The sequence below is a fragment of the Urocitellus parryii genome, chromosome 10 (genome assembly GCF_045843805.1).
Source record: "Urocitellus parryii isolate mUroPar1 chromosome 10, mUroPar1.hap1, whole genome shotgun sequence".
Taxonomy (NCBI): Eukaryota; Metazoa; Chordata; class Mammalia; order Rodentia; family Sciuridae; genus Urocitellus; species Urocitellus parryii.
This window is the reverse complement of record NC_135540.1, coordinates 54,932,837-54,948,111: the sequence shown is the minus strand read 5'-3', so window position 1 is coordinate 54,948,111 and position 15,275 is coordinate 54,932,837. Positions and strand designations below refer to the sequence as shown.

The window sequence follows — 15,275 nt, the reverse complement described above, 5'->3', positions numbered from 1 at the left end:
TTTCTCATCCCAGAGGGCCTAGAGTGCAAAGGGTTGAGGGGTCTGCTACTCCCTGAAGTTTCCTGTTATCTATCATATAGTACAGAGTAGAATTGTATATGGAAATGCACACAAACCATTGCTGTATTTTCAACCCATCTGGAGAGCTGGGCCAAATGAGTATTCCATCTTTATCCTCCCAAGTCCCCAAGAATAACACATCAAAGAGCATGTTTGCATCCTTACAACAGATAACAGCACTGCCATAAGCTTCAGGGTCCACACATGCTACAGATAGAATGAATTAATAATTTCACATATTTATAAAATATAAATTAACTTGAGAAATATATAACTCCAAGTAAAATTCTTGCTTTTAAAAAATGAGCAGAGAGAAAAGCTCTTTGATAAATGAAAAGCTAGCAAATTTTTATTATGTGGCATTATCAAATTGGCATTTATCAGGAGGAATAAATCATTCCTCTCTATATGCAGGTGTTTACACAACAGAGAAGCATCAAGCTATGGTGGGGGATGCAGTGGGGTTCAGTCAACTGACTTTTTAATTACATTTGCTTAGTTGGCTATTTTTTTTTTTAACAAAAGAAAAGCAAGTAATAAGATCAGTAAGAATTCTAGAGGCTCCAGTGCCTTTACATAAGCACAGTAAATTACTCATGAAAACCATGGAGCATTTACCTTCGTCTTTGTGTATAATATACCATGTCTGCGTGGAACCAGTTTGCTTTGATGGTAAACAGCTATTCTCTCTGAAACCTCGCCTTATCTTGTGTTGAGAGGCTCCCTTAATAGCTGAACTGGTTTCCCTGGAAGAAGAAAAAGAAAGCAGTGCAAGAAATGTATGTATTAGATGTCTTTCTTTTCCATAATACTGTAATGACAATTTGTATTCATATTAAAAGATGTGAAGAACTATATACCAATTTTGTAGAGAAGTGGTAAAAAATGTAAAACAGCATCCCATATTAAATACTTAACAAAGAAAAAAAAAATGTCCCTCTATTCTACAAGGACATGATATTTTGAAAATCAACCTTTCTATTTTCATGTTCCTGACCCTGAAATAGAAGAGTATGTATATCTGCAAGAAGGTGGTAGGCAAGTAGATTACTTATTATTGTTCCTGGGGATTATTTTGTTGCCGAATAGGCCTGAGGGAGGCTGTGTATTCCTAAGAGGTGTTTCCACACACTATTAAAGACACCATCATTAGAAACGATAGCAGCTTTGGAACTTGAGGTTCTATTTTTCTCATTCAGAATTTTCTACTCAGAACCTGAACTAGTACTACAGATTTAAAAATATCTATGTATCTGTATATAGACATACACACAGTGTAGGATTTTATAGCCATGAAAGAAAAAAATAAGATTATAAAAAGAAGTCATTAGCATCAGCCCCAGGTAAAGAAATACATTAGCTGAGATAGAAGGTCTTTATATGTAAAGCCAGCAACACTTATTTCCATATTGCAAAACATGTCAAGTTTTGCAGAGATAATGGTATTGACTGAAAAATGTTAATTACAATATATCTCCCAGAAGCACCCTGAGCTAGACTCTCACACTCTAGATCAGGATGGTCTATAGAACAGACCAAAGAACTCACCCCTGGCCTCTCCTCCCACTGCCTTTTCTAAATGCCCCCAGGTGAACTAGAAAATTCCCCATTGGCAGCAGAGCCTGGAAGTGGCATCCAGAAGGACCAGAGTTCCCCTTAGCGGAAGCTCTCTAAGGGCCCCCTGCCCCAGTCACAGACAGCAGAAGATTCACTGAGAATCAGGCCTGTGAACTCTATCCAATCTAGGCCACCCGGCCTCTTGGCAAGACCCACCTGGGCAGACACTCAAACACTGCAGCCACACACAGAGCCACCTGAGAGAAGGAAAGTGATTCTTCCTGATCCACATTCTTCCACCCTCCATGTGTAAACCGAGCAAATTCTGTCCTTCCCTCCAGCATATCTGGGAAAACTGTACAGTACAGAATAAAATAGCAATGCGTGGAAAGAAGAGAAGCAGAATAGTTTGTGTTTCCATGCTTGACCAGAACCCATATTACCCAAACTTCATCCTAGACCTGTTCTTTCACTGCACAAAAATTATGTTGCTCATTTCCAAGATGTGGTCCTGATATAAAGCTTATCTGAGAAGTGAAATGATGGGGATGGACAGGGTATAAAAACTATCTTTATCAGAAATTTCTACTGTACTAATGTCTCTGAATAAATCATCTCTGGAAGTGTCTAATATTACTCCATTCTACAGAGGAGGAAACTGAAGCTCAGAGACATTCTTTATTTACCCCAGATTTGTACGGCTGATATCTGAGCTAGGATTCAAACCCAGATTTTTAAAAACCCTGTTTTTTTTTTTTTTTTTTGTACCTGGGATTGAACTCAGGGGCACTCAGCCCCTGAGCCATATCCCCAGCCCTTTTTTGTATTTTATTTAGGGAAAGGGATCACTTAGTTGCTTAGTGACTAGTCATTGCTGAGGCTAGCTTTGAACTTACAATCCTCCTGTCTCAGCCTCCTGAGCCACTGGGATTACATGCATGCACCACCACACATGGCAAACCTTGTGCTTTTAACCAGTGAACAAAACTATACTGCTTAATTTTGTAGATAAGGCAAATGTGGACAGTATGAAAAGAATCCATTTATTCATTTAACAAGGATCAGTTTAACATCGATTTGGCAATGGTTTCATCAAAATTCTCATGACAAGGGCTGGGGCTGTAGCTCAGTGGCAGAGCGCTTGTCTAGCATGGGTGAGGCACTGGGATTGATCCTTAACACTACATAAAAATAAACAAATAAAATACAGGCATTCTGTCCATCTACAACAACAAAGAAACTTGAAGAAAAAAATTCTCATGACAACCTTCTCAACAGCATTTGAAAGACGGAATTACAAAGGCATAAAATGTGTTCACCAGTCATATTCACAAAGATATTCATACACACACATTTAGGTTAAATGAATGGAATGGTACAAACACAGGAAGGCACACAGGGCAGAACGCTGCATCATGTGATCCAATGGTCTGTTCTGTGGGTGTTAGGGGTTCCCTCCAGCCACACAGACAAGAACACGTACTGTTATACCCAGAGGCTGAAAAGAGAGAGGCTAGTGTTGCCTCCCTCATGAGCTAATCAAAGAGAACCCTACCCAAAAGCAATGTGGGATTCCCACTAGATCTAGGAACCAAAACAATGACAGGGAGAGACAAACTGATGAGACCTGAATAAAGTCTGGGGTTTAGCTGATAATAACGTTCCAATGTAAATAATGTTTTGACAGATACATCATAATTATGTAAAATATTCACAGTAGGGTGGGACTGGGTGCAGAGAACATTATACTGTTGACCCTTGAATAACACAAAATGAACTGCAGAGTCCTATTACACGCTAATTTTTTTTTACTTTTTTTTTATTGAAGACAAAATTTATAGCCTGGAAATATTGAAAAAATTGAGAGGATGTAATATATGTAGATTCTACCAATTTTATCATCTACTACCATAAAATATACACAAATCTATTATTAAAAAGTGAAATGCAGGGGCTGGGGTTGTGACTTGGGGTAGAGCGCTTACCTAGCTGTGTGAAGGACTGGGTTCGATTCTCAGCACCAGGTACAAATATATAAAATAAAGGTCCATTGGGCTGGGGATGTGGCTCAAGCGGTAGCGTGCTCGCCTGGCATGTGTGCGGCCCGGGTTGGATCCTCAGCACCACATACAAAGATGTTGTGTCCGCCGAAAAATAAATATTAAAAAATTCTCTCTCTCTGTTAAAAATAAATAAATAAAGGTCCGTTGACAACGAAATTTTTTCTTTAAAAGGTGAAATGCATAACACTTTTGCACACACAGACCATACCTGGTGCCATTCACAGCTAACAGAAATGGAAACAAATGTAAATATTCAGTATGAAATCATAATTACATAAAATTAACTGGAGTGCACACTGTAGTACTGTAATGGTTTCATAGCTACCTCCTGTTGCTGTTGTGGTGAGCTCAAGCAATAAAGTACACGCTTAAAACATCATGTGACCCTAATCAGCTCCATGTGAGCAGTTCCTCTGTCTAGTATATTGTACATCACGATAAAAACAGATTTCTTGCGGTTCTTATGCATTTTTCACCATATAACATACAAAATACAAGTTAATCAACTGTTTATGTTATCCATTAAGGTTACCAGTCAACTGCAGGCTATCAGCAGTTAAGTTTGAGGGGAGTCAAAATTTATATATGGATTCTCAACTGCTCTGGGGGTTTGGCACCCTGACTCTGCATTGTTCAAGTGTCAACTGTACTATCTTCAGAACTTTTCAGCAAATCTAAAGTTATTCTAAAATAAAATATTTGATTTTAAAGTTAAGATTTAAATAGAAAATGAGAACGAGAACAGGAAATCATCTTCCTAGCCCATTACATCCATAGACGTAAACCATAAAAGATAGTTTTGCAAATGTTGAAATATATATGGTTTACACAGCTATTAAAATCATTGACTGGGTATATTTAAAGACATATAAAATGATTCTCAGAGATTAGAAATACACATCAGCTAGACCAGAATCTTGCTTTGTCTGAGTAACTCTCCAGGGAGCTTATTCTCCTGTGAGTACTTCATTAGGAAGGATTCTCTTTGCTGCGATGGGTATTAAAAGATTCTGCCACTAGACACAAAAGAATAATTGAAAAAAAAAAACAGCAAAAAATGCCATCTTCTTGGAGAAAGACTTGACATCTTAAAATGTCATTTTTTCCCCTAAGCAATCTGTAAACTTAATGTTTCCCCAAAAAGGCTAACTATTTTTGTATAAGTAGATGAGATGATTTCAATATTCATAAGTAAGCAAGCATCTCCATGAAAATTTGGAAAAAGAAAAGTAATAAAAGTAAGTTCTGCCACATTTTAAAATTCATAATAAAAGTACAGATTCAAAAGCAAAGTGGGCCAGGCACAGTGGCACACACCTGTAATCCCAGTGACTTCAGAGGCTGAGACAGAAAGACCACAAGTTCCAAGCCAGCTGAGACTCTAAGCAACTTAGTGAGACCCAGTCTCAAAACAAAAAATAAAAAGGCCTGGGATGTAGCTAAGCTGTAGAATGCCCCTGGATTCAATCCTGAGTACTGCAAAACAAAAAACAAAACAACAACAATAACAACAACAACAACAACAAAACAACAACAAAAAAAAGTGGTACTAGTGTTTGACTAAACAAACTAATCAATGGAATAAAGTAGAATGTCCAAAAATAGATCTAAATTCACAAGGGAACTCAATATATAATGCTAATTCTCAAGGCACTAATGAGAAGATATGTTATTCAATAAGTGATATTGAGGCAAGTGGGTGGTGATATGGGAAATATCACTAACACCGGTTTTTGACTTACAGCTTCCACCAAAATAAGTTCTAAATGCATTAAATATGAAATCATAGACAAAGACAAACATATGGTAAGATTTTTAAAAATAATATATTTTGGGGAAAGTCTCTTAGAATATAATGCAAAATCTATAAATCATAACAGATAAAAATACATACATGACTACATAAAAATATAAACCTTTGACTTTGGAGGAAAAAAGCTAAATAAATAAAATACAAACAGTAAACTGGAAAGTGTGCTTACAATTCATTCAAAAGACTCTTTGAAGTTATGCAAAGATGTTCATTCCTACTTAAGAAGAGTATATTAAGGCAATATTTCATATTAGCAAAGATGGAAGTCTGATATATTGTGTTATCAAGAGTTTAAGGAAACAAATGCTCTCATCTATAGGGAGTATAAAATGGTATGATCTTCATTGAAAGCAATTTGGCAATATGATTTCAATCAAAACCACAGTACTGGGGCTAGGGGTGTAGCTCAGTGGTACTAGCCTTGCCTACATGCACAAGGCCCTGGGTTCGAGCCCCAGCAGCACAAAAACAAACAAAAACCACAGTGCTTATCCTTTCTGACACAGCATTGTGACTGTTATTTACTCTTCGGGCACATTCTCAAAACTGCAAAGTCACACAAATTCAAGAATATTAATTGCCACATTGTTCATGATAGTCAAAGATTAAAAACTACCAAAGGATCCATCAATAAATGACAAGTTAAATAAACTAGGGAATACACAGTACATATAAAAAGAATGAAGCCACTCTATCAGAACTGAGAGCTAGACTGAGAGCCAAAGACTTCTAGAATAGATTCAGTTAAAAAGACAAACAATGAAACAAGGAATGGTATGCCATCATTTGGGGTGTGTGTGTGTGTGTGTGTGTGTGTGTGTGTGTGTGTGTAAATGGATATGCAGACTGTGTAGGAGAACGGTGTGATGGGGAGGCAAACATGAGAGGTGATGAACTTTGTTTTTCTTTTTGGGCCTCATTTTTTATAAACATAATGAACATTAATTCCATTTCAAATAAGAAAAATAAACAAAGTTAATTTTCCTAAGGAACTCAATCAAATGCCCTGGAACTACCCAAATTCACTTTTGAAAAGGAAAGAAAGTGAAAACAAATAGAACCACCTGGCCTTTTAGGCCCCTCTCCCTGATCCTAAGCAGTCCCCACCCTCTTGCTAGGGAAACAATGCCGTGTTAAACCCTCAAAGCCTCCCAGCTCAGTTGTTAAGGTAATTGTGTTTACTCTTTTCCAAACAAAGTAATTTGAATCAGAAAAGTAAATATGCTCTGTCTTCAGGTTCTTTGATGTCATCTTCCTCCTTGCTCTGGAGTGTGCGATGCCCTCCCACAGCACGGCTGCCCAGGGCAGTGCAGACAAATTCCCTAAGCATTGCCATAGCTACACCATTCTGCCTGTGATAATGATGTAAAACAAATAAAACATAGGGAAAATCAAATTTGAAATAAAACAATAGACTCTGCAGAACATAAGCCAGGGGGATTTCTTCTTCTCTTTTAACATTGGGGAGATGATGAAACTTTGGAGATTTTTTAAATATCAGAATGATTTTTAGGATGGGTGAAGTCCAGAGATAGGACTCTTTTCTTTCCTGAAAATAACATCTAATCAAGGCAAATGGCATGTTTGAAACATTAAGAGCCAGCTCCTGTACCTCCTAAGCCCATCAGATGCTTTCCCTCTGGATGACCTGTGTTCAATATCACATTAGCTCTAACTGTGATTTTAGGATTTTAGGTTCCTAGGACTCCGAAGCTAGTAGCTGCTTATCTACCCAGGCCAGATCTATGCAGGAAGAGGACTGAGAGTCCATGCTGTATTAGATGAACTATCTGAGTCATCCCAGTAAAACCCTCCAGTTTGTGGGCCACCTACTGTCTCCACGGCCCCAAACAAACACCCCACAGTGTCTCCTTTCTCACTCAGTGATACACTACTGGGTCTACTTGCCTGGATTTGGTTTCCTGTCCCTCTTTCACCCTTCTAACACTCTTTCCCCCCCATTTTCCTTGTAACATCAGATTTAGACTTGGAAGTCATTTTAAGAAGAAAATAAAGTTAGAAAAAGATTCAAAAGATCTGCTAGAATATGCTTCGTTCATTTGACACCCAGAGGTTAAGCTTCTATAATGGCTTCTAAATCCTTGGATTTTCTTTCTTTCTTTCTTTCTTTTCCACTACTTTATGTACATGCAATAAAAACATTCCTTTTAGACTTTAGAAATTCTAAATAAAACAAGAACAAAAGAGTGCTCCTTCTTTTCAACTCTCCACCCAAATGTTACCATTGTAAATCAAGGTAGCCAAGTAAATTAACCACTGGCATTTAAATGTTTGCTGTCGCAAATATTTATTCCTTCCCACTCCTCCAAATTTGTTCTATATAAAACAATGCTCATAAAAACAATAAATATTCATTGTTTGTCTACTAAAATTTTTAGATCAAAGTACTGTGTGGCCCAAATCCTCAATAGTAAAAAGTAATGCTCTTTGTTCAACAGGAAGCCTGACCCTTCCCAACAGCGACTTAACCAAGTTTGGTTTCCATTTATCTCTAAGCGCTAGGTGAAGACACAATGATGTGATTGTCGTTCCACATTTGCATAGTGCACTTTGCAACTGGAGTTTCATTTATTCCCTTTGATGCCATGTATGCTAGAATGGGACACATTTGGCATCAGACCTGGGTTTGAATCCAGGTACTGTCACTATCACCAGCCACTGTTAGGTGACTACAATACAGTTTTGTCTTGATAAGTCTACTTCACAGGGATGCTGTGATGTTGAAGGAGCTGAATTTCAGTTTCCATAGCTGCTGGACCACAGCAGTCCTGTCCGTAGTCGCAGGTACCACATTATGTTGTTTTTCTTTTCTCTTTTATTTTAAATTTAATTTTATTTTTTACACAAATGGAGCACAAATTTTCATTTCCCTGATTGTACATAATGTAGAGTCACACCATTTGTGCAATCATACCAGTATATAGGGTAATAATGTCCGGGTCATTCCACCATCTTCCCCCACATACCTCTCCTCCATTTTTCCCCACCTCTGCCCAATCCAAAGTTCCTACCATGTTGTTTTTCTATATTTGCATATTTGTCTCCCACTATTGGAAAGCAAACTCCCGCCCCTGGGAGGAACTAGGTCTCATTTCTCTCTGTATCCTTGGAATAGGGTCCAAAGGTATAGACTTCAGCATATTTAATATTTTGTTCTTATTTGAGATCACAAAACCACTACTATGCTCCCATCAAGCCCCCCAGCAAGAGGGTACAAGAGCCTCCATCTTTTCTGCTTCATTCCTACTTCCCCTTCCCCTCCCTCGCTAAAGTTTATAGGGGCTATGAAGACCTCTGAGAAGAGGGTTCTGGGGTCCCCAACCCCAGACCATGCTAGATTGGAAGAAACCATCCTCACCATTCCCTCCCTGGGTAGGGAAGTCCTTCATACAAGAGGTGGGACACAGGCTGAGTAGTGAAGGATGTTCAAATATGGGACAAATGGCCTCCATTAATTGAGCTTTGCTTTAAGACCCTTTCCCCACATACATGCCTGTGCATGTGCCATGCACACACACGCACATACACTCACACACAACTCCCTAGCTCAGAGTACCAGCAGCCAGCAGCTGTTAAGAGAGAGTTTCAGGGCATCTGTACCTCTCTGCTGGCCGGATTTCCTCTGCCCAGTGGGAAAAAACAGGGCTGTGCTTCCCTAAGGTAGAGTCCCCACCCTAAAGCCTTTGTATCTGTGCCTTGTTAAGTGACAAAGTTCTTGTCCCTGGGGACATACTCTTGAGTAATGAACTTGGCAAACAACTTTAAAATGACTACTAACAAACCACTAAAGGCCATAGTCCTCTAAGTGCCCGTGGACATATCTTTCAGACCATACATGAAGAGAGGACTCCGGACAGTTAGTCTGGATAAACACTTTTTGGTGAGATGGATACTATCCTACTAAATTATTCTGAGACACACATTTGTCGATGGGCTATGGATCCACTATTTTAGGAGTTAATATGAGAGAGAGAACTGTCAGGCACTGTCCCTGCCTTCACCAGACTCCATGAGAGGCAGTATAAGCCTAAGTTTGGTTTGGTTTGGTTGTTCCTTTGAGTCCTTGGTGAAAGGCACAATCCATCCTTTCAAGAGACCTATGGATACAAGAAAAGGAGGCCAATGTGGAAACAAATCACAGGTATGCAGAGCAGACTTCTCCCTAGGTGAAGTTCCAGGGTGGCAGGCAAGCATGATCATGCTCCCTGGGTAAGGAAGTCCTTCACAGAAGAGGTGTGACAGGCCAAGTTGTGAAGGATGTTCAAACATGGGACCGATGATGACGACTGGAAAGGCATTCCAGATGCAGGGAAGGCATGAGCACAGGACTGGGAAACTTCATGGAGTTGAACAAACAGAGCCTGCAAGACAAGCCTGCGTCATATGGTGCAAGGCCACTGACTGGGAGAAAGGATCCAGGGAGAATCAGAGGCAGACCATAAAGTGACTTCTTGTAAGCAGCTGGGGATGATGGAAAAGATGCTGTAGTTGGACACACTTTCCCTTGGATCACCATTTTTTGGGGGGACGGGGGCGGTACCAAGGATTGAACTCAGGGGCACTCAACCACTGAGCCGTATCCCTAGCCCTTTTTTGTATTTTATTTAGAGATAGTGTCTCTAAATAAAATACAAAAAGTGAGGCTTAGTGCCTCACTGTCACTGAAGTTGGCTTTGAATTCAAGATCCTCCTGCCTCAGCCTCCCAAACCATTGAGATCACAGGCATGTGCCATCATGTCTGGCTGGATCACCATTTTAAAAAAATATTTCTATCTTTAATTGGTAAATAATAATTGTACATATTTATGGGATATGCACATGTGTCATGATCCCTTTGATAAATGTTCATCTTTATTAATTTTAATTGTAACAATAAAATGTTCATTGCTAAAGGAAAATCAAGTAGTATAGAAGGTCAGGGAAAAGGAGGCAAATAACCCTGCCCCATTTCCTAGAGGTATGCTTTAATGCCCATCTTCTGGACTTTTCATTGAAGAGTGTTTTGAATAAGAAAGGGCCATGATCAGACTTTGTATTAAAAACATCACTGTGGGCATAAGGTGACTAGAGGGAGGGAGATAACTTCTGTAAGTGACTGGGTGGTTCCTTCAGAGGGACAACTCTTTGGTAAGGCCGAGCTGAGGCAGCTGTTTACTCAGCAGTGATGAAGGTGAGGGAGAAGGAAGTCAAGAACGATATCCTGATTTTGGCTTCTGTTAATGAGACTGTAAACACAGAAGAAACATCGGTTTGGGGAGGGGATATGAGTATAATTTTAGACATGATGAGTTTGACAAGGCCATGGGAAGCCAGCTAAGGAAACCCAAGTCTAGAGCTCAGGAGAAAAACTGGGCTTAAAGAAGTGGACAGGGAGAACATTTCATGAGATGAAGGAGGTCACTCAAGAGAATCAGAGGAAGGACTGCATTTAAAAAATGAGCAGAGATTGTCAAGCTCTCTGGGGATACGGAGAAGGAAAACCCAGGAGGCGGAGAAGAGCAAGGGAAATCAGAAGGTCAGGGGAGGATGTCAGGAAGGCACAGCAGTGGCTGATGCTGTGAGGGGAATGAGGTATCTGGCAAGGGAACCAGCTTTTCTCAGAGTGCAACTCGAACAAGTGCAGTGAGTCACTTAAATATATCATTAGAAAAGAATAGGAAAGCAACATAGCACAAGGTTGGCAATACTAATTTCTACCTGTTAAAATTACGGGAGATTGCTATTGTGTTCTAGAAGAGAGCTATGGAATATGGGAGGAAGAAGATGCACTATTTCAAAGGGAACTATTTAAAAACAGATGAAGCAAATTTATTTTACATGCCCAAGTATTTAAACTTGTAAGAGAAGATACCAACTTTATGAGGGATAGGGCATAAAATAATACAGCTGTTAGATATTACTACTTGCCATTTAGTAAAGGTACCTGGGGAAATCCCCTATTTCCTCCAAAGATCCCAAAGAGCCAGTTCAGCTTCCCCCAGGAGGGTGCTCCCCCAACTTTAGCCATTTGAGTCTATGATTTTCACCAAATCCCTTTACCACCAGAGTTATGATCCAATAAACATCCTATTTAGGCCAACTCCCTTTTTAAATTTAAGTGGATTCATTTGTTCTGGGGGTGTGTTTCAGTAGTAGAGCATGTGCCTAGCATTCGTGAGGTGATAGCTTCAATCCCCAGCATCACGCACACACATGCGCGAACACACACACACACACACACACACACACACAATAAATGGATCTAATGTATCACAATAGTAAATAAAAAAATATCATCATAATAAATAGAAAAGAACTAAAAAATACATATAAGGAATAAAAAATGTTCTTAGAAATTCTAACAAGTTGCCCTCACCAACCGAACATTTGTAGCCTAAGGCCTGATCTCTGATAAAAAGGGAGATTAACAAGCACTAGAAGTGGTTAAAGATTACATGGACTGTTTTAGTTGGATTTCCCCAGAACCAAGCCCTGTGACAGGAATTCAGTTGCAACCAGGTGAGGTGGCACACCCCTGTAATCCCAGCAACTCAGGAGGCTTGGGCAGGAGATGGCAAGTTTGAGGACAGCATGGGCAATTTAGTGAGACCCTTAGCAATTTAGTGAGATACTGTCTCAAAAAAAAATAATAAATTCATTTGCAAGTAGTTTACTTGAAAGGTAAAAGAAACATGGAAACATGAATAGAGTTGGGAAGTAAGGTGGAAAGGGGAAGCCACCAAATGATGAGGGATCAAGTCAGCTATCACTCTCGAAGTAAAGTACAATCCCCCTGGGGAAACTCTAGGAGACAGTGTGACAGCTCAGAGTTGGGCTACACAAAGGGTGAGAGAGCTGCGGCATTTATACACCAATTCCTGTCAGCCATTGGTTCAAGGCTGATCCCTAGGATATTAATTCCCCAGCATTCCAGGGCTGCCTTGTAGGCAGCAAAGCAAACCCCAGAGGCAGGAGAAAAGGCCTGGCAGGCACACACACTGACTTGATAAAGGTGAAGAAATGTGGGCAAAGTTCCAACAGAGGCTTAGCTCTAGGGCCTAAACTGAGATTGACAGAGAAAAGGAAAGGAAATGGCTTTCTCATTATTCAAGTCAAAGGAATTTATTGCTAGGCCTGTAAATCACTCAAAATCATCTTCCATACCACCAAGTTAAGGCTCCCCCTACCCCTGGAAACTTCCAGGCCTGGTTAAATCTCATCCACATCAGGCCACTGAAAGACCTTTTAAGATATCCATTCGAAACGGGCCTATTATTATCTGCCTGCCCAATGAGTTTCTAAGATTCTCCTCTGTAGAAGCAAGTTAGTATGATGAAAAGCTATTGCTAATGACACAGACAAGTCAGAATATAATTTATCATTTTCAAAAAGCAATTTTTAGCTAGGTGCCAAGGTGCACACCTATAATCCCCATCTACTCAGGAGGCTGAGGCAGGATGGCTGCAAATTCAGGGCCAACCTTGGCAACTGGCAAGACTCTGTCTCAAAATAAAATTAAAAAGGCTGGGAATGTAGCTCACCGGTGGACAACTTGCCTAGCAAGTGTGAGGCCCTGGGTTCAATCCCCAGTAGTACCAAAAAAAAAAAAAAAAAAAAAAAAAGAAAGAAAGAAAGAATTTTTACCCTTATAAAAGGACCCACCAGGCCAGCATAGTTGTACACGCCTGTAATCCCAACAGCTAGGGAGGCAGAGAGATCACAAGTTCAAAGCCAGCCTCAGCAAAAGTGAGGTGCTAAGCAACTCAGTGAGACCCTGTCTCTAAATAAAATACAAAATAAGGCTGGAGATGGGGCTCAATGGTCACGTGTCCTTGAGTTCAATCCCTGGTACCTGCCCCCCCCCCAAAGGACCCATTAAATGCCTTCCAGTAACAGCTTCCTTGATTCATTTAGAATGAAGATACACCCACTTAAGGATCACAGGGGAAAAGTGCATAGGTACCATCTGCTACCACATATGTGTATATGTATTTTTGTAGATATTATTTCACTCAATAAACATTTATTAGACTCTACTTACATGTCAGGGACAATTCTAGGTGCCTGGTTTACAGCAATGAAGGAAACAGAAAAAGTCTCTTACTATTAGGGAATGACATTCTAGTGGGTAAGAGAGTCAATCAATAGATAAAATATATGGGATGCCAGATAGTGATAAGCACTACATATTAAACAGGAAAAGAGAGAGTACTGGTGGCTGGGGAAGGGGTTAGAATTTCAAAGGTGATCAGAGAGGACTTTACTATTAAGTGACGTTTGATCTTGAGAACGTCTTTGGAGGTTCTAGAGGGGAGTGCAGCAGCTCAAATACACCTGACTGAAAAACAGTTGTCCTCTATCAGGGAAGGTTGTCCTCTTTGAGCACACAGCTTTAGAAAGACAAGCACAGGAGCAGTGCGGATGGAAGGGGACACATCTAACCACCCAGGTCAGCCAAATCAACCCTGGAAATCAATGGGGTGACAGATGTTGCAGCCAGATTGCCTTCACATCCAATAAAGGACATTTGGAAGGATCTGAAGGAGGTGAGGGAGTAAGCCATGTGAAGAACTGAGGAAAAGATTACTACAGAGAGAGTAGTAATCTAAAACTAGCCTGTGCAAAGATCCTGGAGCAAGAACATGCCTAAGATTTTGAGAAATAGCAAGAAAACTCTTTTGGCTAGGGCAGAGTAAGCAAAAAGAATAGTAGCAGGTGACAAGTAGGAGGCAAGTGTGGATCACATAAGCCTTGTAGACCAACATGAAATGGTGAACTGCTAGAATAGTTCTCAGCAGAGGGCAGACATAAACTGATTTAGGTTTAAGAGGAATACTGGCAGCTTTGCAGATGATTGGCAGGAAAGGTAAGGCAGAAACTGGGAGGTCAGTGAGGAGGCTGTTGTCAAAATCCAGATGAAAGATGATGGTAGCTTAAGCTAAGTCAGAGGGAAGTAGTTGGTTTGGGTGGTGTTGTGTACGTAAAGTATTTGTAGAGGGATTAGATGTGGACAGAGAGATAAAGAGGAGGATAAGGGGCTGGGGATATAGCTCAGTTGGTAGAATGCGTGCCTCACATGCACAAGGCCCTGGGTTCAATCCCCAGCACCACCAAAAATGAAAAAAAAAAAAAAAAAAAAAGGAGGACAAAGGATGGTTTCAAAGCTTCTGGCCCAAGCAACTAGAAAACATACCTGCCATTTCTTGAAATAGACATGACTACAGAACAGGAATTTCTCCATTGTTGGATTTTGAACATGAAGTACCCATTATACATCCAAATGGCCAGGTTTACAGGCAGCTGAATATGCAAATCTACATAAATCAAGGTCTAGGTTTAGGCCACAGATGACTCTGTGAGTTAATAGCCTGTATGGTCTGCTTAAAGGGAGAATTGTTGAGGTCTTTGGGGGAATGAAGAGAAGGGCTGAGAGACTGAGCCATAGGGGCATTCCACCAACTAGAGGTCAGGGAGAAGATGAGCAGCAAGCAAAGGAGACAGAGAAGGGGCAAGGAAACCAGGAAAGCAGCAGCTGATGGATGGCATCCTGGGAGCAAGGGAAGAGAGTAGTTGAAGAAAGTGTAATCAACTGTGTCAAAATGCTAGCAATGGATCAGATAAGGGCATTAAAGACTATCAGATTAAACAGTTTTGGTGGAAAGCTGGGGCCAAGAGCACATCTGGAGCATGTTCCAAGGAGAATAAGAGGAATGTAAGTTCATTTGCTATCCTCTGTAGGCTTGTGATTTCAATACTGCTTAGAACCTAAAGAATGTCTTAT

General features: G+C 40.2%; 1 non-coding gene across 1 annotated transcript; it reads left to right on the top strand.

The window, feature by feature from the left end:
* Nucleotides 1–14,534: 14,534 nt before the first annotated feature.
* On the top strand, nucleotides 14,535–14,607 carry Trnav-cac (transfer RNA valine (anticodon CAC)). The gene has a single exon. It is a non-coding gene; the product is annotated as a tRNA-Val (tRNA).
* Nucleotides 14,608–15,275: the final 668 nt, after the last annotated feature.